Here is an 8086-nt window from a genome sequence, read left to right as displayed (position 1 = left end):
TCACGGGACACCAGAGCCAAGCCGTTGTCCTGCATGGGGTGGTGCTCGCCGCTCTGTGAGGACTCAGGCAGGGACGTGGGGCCATGGGGCCGAGGGCCTGGCATCCCCTCGGTCCCCATGCCTGGCAGCAGGCCGAGGCCCGCCAGGTAGTCCTTGGCCTCTGGGTCCCGGGGGATGCCCAGGGGCTGCAGCAGGGTGACCGCGTCCTCCTTGTCCTCCTGGGCGGCTTCTGGGCCGGGGCTGAACCACCAGTGGGTCCTGGCGTCCTCCGCACTGGGCCTCCCCGAGGCGTCGATGGTGAGCAGCCACACCAGCAGCTCCTGCAGGGCCGGGCTGACGGCATGCGGCAGCACGTAGCAGGCAGACAGCACCGTGTCCCACAGCTTGTCCGTGTCCTTGCTGTGGAAAGGCAGCGTGGCTGCCAGCATAGCAAACAGCACCACCCCCAGACTCCATACGTCGGCCTTAACCGCGTCGTAGTCCTCCCCAAGGAAAACCTCTGGTGCGCAGTACTCGGGGGTCCCACAAAAGCCCCTCACCAGCGTGCCCTGCTCCAGCCGCAGGCTCAGCCCGAAGTCTGCCAGCTTGACGTTCAGGTGCGTGTCCAGCAGCAGGTTGCCCAGCTTGAGGTCCCGGTGCGCTACGGGCTGGCCATGGCAGTAGCTCACAGCGGCCAGCACCTGGCTGAACAGGGCCCTGGCCTGGGCCTCGGCTGCCCTGCCGCAGCACGTAGTGCCGGAGCGAGCCCCTGGCCTCCAGCTCCATGACCAGGAACAGGTGCTTCCTCGTGTGCCGCTCCTCCAGCAGCCGCACGATGTTGTCGTGCCGCAGGCTCCTCAGGATGGCCGCTTCCCCCTGCGCGGACAGCGGGCTGCTGGGAGAGGCGTCTCGCGGGAGGATCTTCACTGCCACGAACTTTTCCAATGCCAGGTGCCAGGCCAGCTTCACCAGGCCGAAGCCGCCCCAGCCGAGCACATATAGGAAGTCGTACCCGTCCAGAGGAGGATGGACTTCCCAGGGGCCTTCCATGCTGCCGGTCACCTAACTGCGCTCTCTCGACTCGCTAACCTGCTTGACACACGCTAGTAATCACCGACCCTCACTGCACTGCCTACAACACAAAGGGACCACGGGGGCCTGACTGCCCAGCTGACTAAGACACAGCACCAGCTACTCTCACTGCTCTAGAGGCGAAGCCACAAGACTATCTCAATAAAGCAGAAAACAACAAAGAGGAAAAGCCACTAAATCCTTGAACACTGATACTTCTGAGCGTGCTAGCTGACTAGAGTGGGGGAAGCACAAAAAAAGAAAACTGCAAAAAAAAAGGCCAAATGGGCAAAACAACAACGAGGAGGAAAACAACAAACTAAACAAAACGGGAAAAAGCAAAAACCAAACAGACCCAGAAACCAACAACCAAGAAAACACACAAGCAACACCAACGAGCGCAAATGCTTAATTATACAGTATGAGTTTTCTTTTCTTTTTTAAATTTTTTGATTGACTATTTTTGTTTGAAAGAGTTACAGAGAATGAGGGAGAACTGTCTTCAATCAGCTGGTCCACTCCCCAAGTGACCAGAATGGTCAGAGCTAGACTGATCTGAAGCCAGGAGCCAGGAGCTTTTTCCAGGTCTCCCACGTGGGTACAGGGGACCAAGGACTAGGGCCATCTTCTACTGCTTTCCCAGGCCATAGCAGAGAGTTGGGTTAGAAGTGGAGCAGCCAGGACTCCAACCAGTGCCCACATGGGATGCCCGCACCCCAAGTCGTCGTTTTACCAATTACACCACAGCGCTGGCCCCAAAGGTTTAAGTTTTCTAAGGCTGATGAATAATGTAAAACACAGGTACTTGGAAACTTCACCCAAAAAATATAATTCAAAGTTTATTTAGGTTATTAGACCCACCTGGTTTCAGAAAATCCATCTCCCCCGAGGTATGTGATGGCCCCGAGGACTCTGTGTCCCCCAGCTCTGAACAGCAGTAGCTGATATGCTGCTCAAAATTCTATCTTGTCTGCACTGGACTAAAACAAGGGGGCGGAATCTGTGGGCACTGCACCAATAATGCAATTCAGTATAAATCCCAAAGGAAGTTCCTAAGAAAATGTCTTATTAGATGTTTAATTTTTAAAACTAATTTGTTTGAGAGACAGAGTGACAGATATAGGGAGACAAACACAAAGACATACAGTGAGGGAAAAGAGGAGACAGAGATCTTCCATCTACTGGTTCACTTGCCCCACTCTACCCAAATGGCTGCCTCACTTGGGCTAGGTCAGTGTCAAGACAGGCACCCAAACTCCTTCCAGGTCTCCCCAGCAGGTGGCAACGCCTCAGGTAATGGAACCATCTTCCTCTGCCTTCCCAGGCATGTTAGTAGGGAGCTGGATCAGAAGTAGAGCAGTCAGACTCAAACCAGCCTCCCAATATGGGATGCCAGTGTCACAGTCGGCAGCTTTACTGCTATGCCACAGTGCTGGTGCTCAGTGTTCTTTAAAGATTTATTTATTTTAGAGGTGAAGTGACAGAGAGAAATTGATCTTCTATCCTCTGCTCACTCCCCATATGGTACCAATGGCCCATACAGCCTGGTTTCAAGCCAGGAGTCTTTGGGGCTGGCACGGTGGTATAATGGGTTAGGCCACCAGTGCAATGCTGGCATCTAATTGGGAGCTGGATTGACTCTGGGCTGCTTCACTCTTGATCCAGCTCCCTGCTAATGGGTCTGGGAAAGCTACGAAAGTTGGCCCCAAAATTAGGCCGCTTCTCCCAAGTAGCAGACCCGGAGCTCCTGGTTCTGGGCTTTAGCTTGGCGGTGCCTTGGCCATTGTGACTATATGGGAAGTGAACCAGCAGACGGAAGACATCTCTCTCTCTCTCTGCCTCTGCTTCTCTGGAACTCTACCTTTGAAATGAATAAATCTATCAAAAGAAAGAAAACTCAAACCTCTCCCTCCCTCTCGCTCTGTAACATAGCCTTAAAATTGACAAAATAAATCTTTTAGAAAAGCCTAGAATTCCACCCAGGTGTCCCATGGAGGTGGCAGGTGCTCAGGTACTGGACCATCTTCCAATGGATGCTCAGGTGTTTTAGCAGGGAGCTGGCTCAGAGTCGGGGTATGAACAGGCCCTGCAATTATGGGATGCTGGCATCATAAGCTGTGACTTAGCCCACTGTGCCATACACCAGCCCCCAAGAACCAAGGTTTCTTTCTTGTTCCAGATCTGGTATCAGTGAAGTATAGGAGTTTTGCTTGACCTCAGAGACGTGTCACAGCCTTTTGTCAAACTTGGTGCCATTGGGTGTGGTGATAAATAATCTGCTCGTGTTTTGAACGTGTTTTACTAAACTGATAGAGGCCCTCGTACCCGGCTAAAGTCTGCTGGGGACCAAGTGCTAATGGGGTGGACATGCAGAACCAGTGACAGCCAGATTAATCATCAACAGAGAAAGTGTCTACACAATGTTGCTTTAGCGGGGCAACCAGACATGGAACCCCACCCTCACCCGTGGCCAGGAAGGGCAGGGGACACAGGCACAGCCCCTGGGTGGCCACCCCTGGTCACAGTGCCTGAGCTGGATGAGCTCATAATGCAGGTGGCGTCCATGCCAGGGCTCTGCCGGGCAGGAGGCGCAGGTACAGGAAGAGTTCTCCATCCGGAGGGCTTCCAGTGGGGGCTGTGAATGCCAGGATGGTGGGAGCCCTCTCTCCTGGGAAGAGAGCCTGTGTCTGAGATGGAGTCCAAGGGACAGAGAGGTGAGAGAAGGGGCTGGGGGCGGGGCAGAGAGAGGGGGAATGAATGAATGGGGCTGATCCTGCCCTGGAGATCTGGATCCCAGTTCTAATGCAGGTTTACCATGGCACCCTCACATCCCATGAGACCCCTCAGTGTCTCCGTATTTTCAGGCCACAAGTAAGTAGGTTGTCTTTCTTTTGTTCTCATTCTTTCTGTTGTTGTACAGTTCCTTAAACTGGTGTGTTGAGAGCATTCTGGGTAATGGAAGTTAGCTGTGTGCCTGAGCTCTGAGAGCTGACATAAAATGTGCCTCTGGAACGGACGTGAAGCTGCCCCTGCAGACTGCTCCCTGGACTCCCTGGCCCGTGGGCAGGCTGCCCCGCCCCTCAGACACCTGCGGCTGCTTCTAACCTTGGGCTGTGTGGGTCCAGTTCCCAGCTCTTAGGACGCTGCCCCACATGCTCACGTGCCATCACGTGTCCCCACAGCGGCCGGAAGGACGCACGCTCCAGTTCCTTCCAAGCTCTCGTGGACACTTGGTTTCCTCAGTCCCTGTCCTTGGAGTCCTTGTAGTAGCAGGGGGAGTGTGGAGTTTTAATGACAACCGGGGAGTCTGATGACTTACCACAAGAGCAACCTACTGCCCACACACAGTCCCACCAAGGAGGGGCCTCTGCACCCCATCCCCAATTTTAACAACAGATTTATCGATTTATTTCAAAAGCAGAGCCACAGAGAAGCTGGGAGAGACACAGAGATCGTCCAGTGTCCACTGCCCCAGCTGCCCGGCCGCCCAGAGCTCCAGAGCTGCCAGGACATTTCATCAATGGATGAAGGCCCCCAGGGCAGGGGGAGCTGCCCTCATGGGCGGGGCCAGGGTCCCCACACCCTGCACCCCAGAGGAGCTGATGTCAGGGGACAATGGCTGCCTCCCTCTGTCCCTGTGTCCCTCAGCCAGAGTGCCAAGGGCTGGGCCCACCCAGGGCAGGAAGTAGTGAGAGGGAGGTGGGGATGGAGGGCGGGGCCCGCGTCTCCCACCAGTCACTGGGCATGGCTGCTGTCCTGGCCTCCCTGAGACCCTCAGGGTGGGGCCATGGCCCAGAATCCCAAGCAAGGGGCAGGGGCAACCAAGGGGCCCAGTGTTGGAGGTGGAGAGAATGCTGTGCACGGTGTCCCACAAGGCATTTGGACGTCAGGAGCTATGCTGGGCTGCCGCTGCTCTCAGTGGACATGGATGAGGAATGTGGCGTCTCTGGGGTGGTCCAAGCGTCATCCTCACAGCCTGTGTGAGTCTCTGCAGGGTGGGGCTCTTGGGGAGCTTGTTTTTCACCTGTGCTGGTCCTGGTCTCCTGCGGGCCACGCCCAGCCTTCTGCTTTCTCTGCGTCTCCCCTGGAGTCCCATACAAGGGTGCTCACTGGCTGATGCCTACACAGGGGACGATGGCACGCAGGGAGAGGAGTCCAGGGACTGCAGGTGGCCAGATGGTGGGGTGTGAGCATAGGGGAGGGAGGGCTTGGAGCTGACTTAGGAGTTCGCATTTTCCCTGGCAGCCCTGGAAGCCTCTGCTGGGTTCTTAGTTGGGGAGAGGGGAGATCAGAGAAGCACCCGGGAGCAATCAGGATGGGAGGGGCAGTGGGGGGAGGGAGGTGTGCACCTGCTGCAGGAGCTATGGGGGCAGCTGTCCTGGTGAGGGCTTGGACCAGGTGGGGACAATGGGGGCAGGCGGGCGCTGCCTCTGTGAGCCCCTGAGGAGGAAGGGAAGACACCTGGGCGCAGGACAGGCAGGAGGTTCTGGGCATTGACACCCGGCAATGGTGCAGAGAGGAAAAGGGGAGAAAGGAAACCAGGGATTCCCTAATGCACTAAATTCTGTCGCTACTACAGAATACCTGGCACTGGCTATTTATTTATTTGTTTATTTTTAAAGACACTTACTTAATAGGCAAGTTCCACAGAGAGGGAGAGGGAGACAGAGAGAAAGAGACATGCTCCGTCCACGGCTTCACTCCCTAGATGGCCACAACAGCCAGGGCTGAGCCTGACACTTAGGTCGTCTCCTCTGCTTCCTCAGGTGCATCAGCACGGGGCTGGATTGGAAGTGGAGTAACTGGGACACGAACCGGCGCCCACACGGGAGTTACCCACTACACCACCATGCAGGTTCCCGAAGCGGTCTCACTGTACCTTCCCACCCGGAGTCTACCTGGAGCACCTCCTTGCTGGCAGGTCCCCAGGACTTCCTAAGGCACACGGAGTGGCCTCTCTGTGAGCCCAGCTGATGGGAGCAGCCAGAGGAGGGCTCCTTTGGGCCCGAAGAGATGTGGAGGGATTGCTGCCTCCTGGACAGCTTCAGCCAGGCCGGGCCCAGCCCAAGGCTCCAGGCCTCTGCATCCCTCAGCAGCCTCGTCTGAGTCTTGCAGGTCCCCGTGGTCCTGCTCAGCTGCAGATCTCCACCCAGGGTCACAAGTAGCCCCCTTCCCCACAGCAAAATAATCAGAGTCCAAGCGTTGTCCCCGTCTGTGGACGGCACGTGCACGGACACCCACCTGCACACACATGCACAGATGTCACACACACATATGCAGACACAACTGTATACACACACATGCTCACACACATGTTGACGCACACACACATGCACCGGGTTCTACCTTGCACTCTCCTGATTTATAGGTGAAGAATTTTTATGTACTCTTCTGCCATTTTCTTTCCCATGGACACTTTATTCTTTTTCACAAGCAGCTCCTGGTGGCTGGGAGCCTCCAACACTGGGCCCCTCTGTCATCCCCGCCCCTTGCTTGGGATTCTGGGCCATGGCCCCACCCTGAGGGTCCCAGGGAGGCCAGGACAGCAGCCATGCCCAGTGACTGGTGCGAGACGTGGGCCCCACCCTCCTCCATCCCCACCTCCCTCTCACTACTTCCTGCCCTGGGTGGGCCCAGCCCTTGGTACTCTGGCTGAGGGACACAGGGACAGAGGGAGGCAGCCATTGTCCCCTGACATCAGCTCCTCTGGGGTGCAGGGCATGGGGACCCTGGCCCCGCCCATGAGGGCAGCTCCCCCTGCCCTGGGGCCTTCATCCATTGATGAAATGTCCTGGCAGCTCTGGAGCTCTGGGCGGCCGGGCGGCTGGGGCAGTGGACACTGGTTGATCTCTGTGTCTCTCCTGGTCTCTCTGTAGCTCTGTTGTTATTAAGGGGGAAAGGGTGCAGAACTCCTCTTTGTGGGTTTCTGGGTGTTTATGTGTGCGTGTGAGCTAGGGGGTTCCCCAGGTGAGACATCAGCTCCCTAGCTGTCATGAAAACATGATGCTCCCCCCCCTCCCCGCTACTAGAATGGCTCACGGGACAGGGACTGAGGATTTAGATGCTGGCAAGAGCGTGGAGAGAACCTGATAGTGTGTCCTTCCGGCCACTGTGTGTGGGCCTTCTTTTCTGGTTTGGGGGTGCTGCCCTGAGCACAGAGAATGGGACAATAATACTCACCTCAGCCAGAGGAACTGTGAAGCTCAGAAATAAGTCCCTTTTAAAATATCAATTAACTAATTAAGGTTTCAGGTATTCTGTAATAGCAACAGATCTGAGTGGCCTAAACAATTTCTGGGGGTTGGGAAGGAATCCCAGCCCAGCCTGGGAAGTTAGTGCTGGAGGAAGGTATCTCTGGCACCACATGCATTGAAGAAGAGATGGTATCCTGTTACAAAACCAGGAGTGTCAGTGACAACCATGTGTCTGAGGATACAGACAATACAGAAAAATATCCTGGGCATGAAATGGTTCTCGTTCCACATTACAAGGGATGCTCTGGAGTCCCGGGGGGAGGTACTACAACCAAGGTCTAATACTGAGTCCTCTACTCTCCCTTGTAGTCCCAGGTGGGTCACTGGGCCTCTCTGAACTTCAGTTTCTTCATCCACCAATTTAGTACAATGGTAATACCTTCCCTACTGATTCTGCCATGGTGTTGATAAGATCAAATGAGATGTATATGAAAGTGAATAATAAAACATAATTTGTGTTTAATATTCTCATGCTCTGGTTTCCACCAGCTTCAGATGAGATTCCACTGTTTAGCAGAATCGCTTCCCTATAGAAGTTACTCATCAATTATTTGCTGGAGCATTGTTGATTTTGCTATTTATAAAAGAAGTTAAGTCAACTTGAGTACTTACATCCGGAAGCTATTGGAAAAGCTAGGAGGAGAAGGGAACAGGGAAAGAGATTCAGACCTTGTGTGGATCACACATCCTCCTGGGTGCCTACTTGTAGACAGCCCTGCTCCCCTGCCCTAGGGTGAGCCTGGGGAGGGGGGCAGGGGATGGTCTATAAGACAGAGAGCAGA

At 55.0% G+C, this 8086-nt stretch overlaps 1 long non-coding RNA gene across 2 annotated transcripts; it reads left to right on the top strand.

Moving 5' to 3' along the window:
* Positions 1-3099: 3099 nt before the first annotated feature.
* LOC127491731 (uncharacterized) lies at positions 3100-6225 on the top strand. 2 transcript variants are annotated; one of them, XR_007920623.2, is made up of 2 exons: positions 3100-3764; positions 5817-6225. It is a non-coding gene; the product is annotated as an uncharacterized lncRNA (long non-coding RNA). The 2 variants fall into 2 exon arrangements; XR_007920624.2 differs by lacking the exon at positions 3100-3764 and adding an exon at positions 3772-5030.
* The last annotated feature ends 1861 nt before the right edge of the window (positions 6226-8086 follow it).

This window comes from Oryctolagus cuniculus, chromosome 1, assembly GCF_964237555.1.
Source record: "Oryctolagus cuniculus chromosome 1, mOryCun1.1, whole genome shotgun sequence".
NCBI classification, from domain to species: Eukaryota; Metazoa; Chordata; class Mammalia; order Lagomorpha; family Leporidae; genus Oryctolagus; species Oryctolagus cuniculus.
Note: the sequence above shows the minus strand (reverse complement) of the source record. Positions and strands in the feature narration are given on the sequence as shown.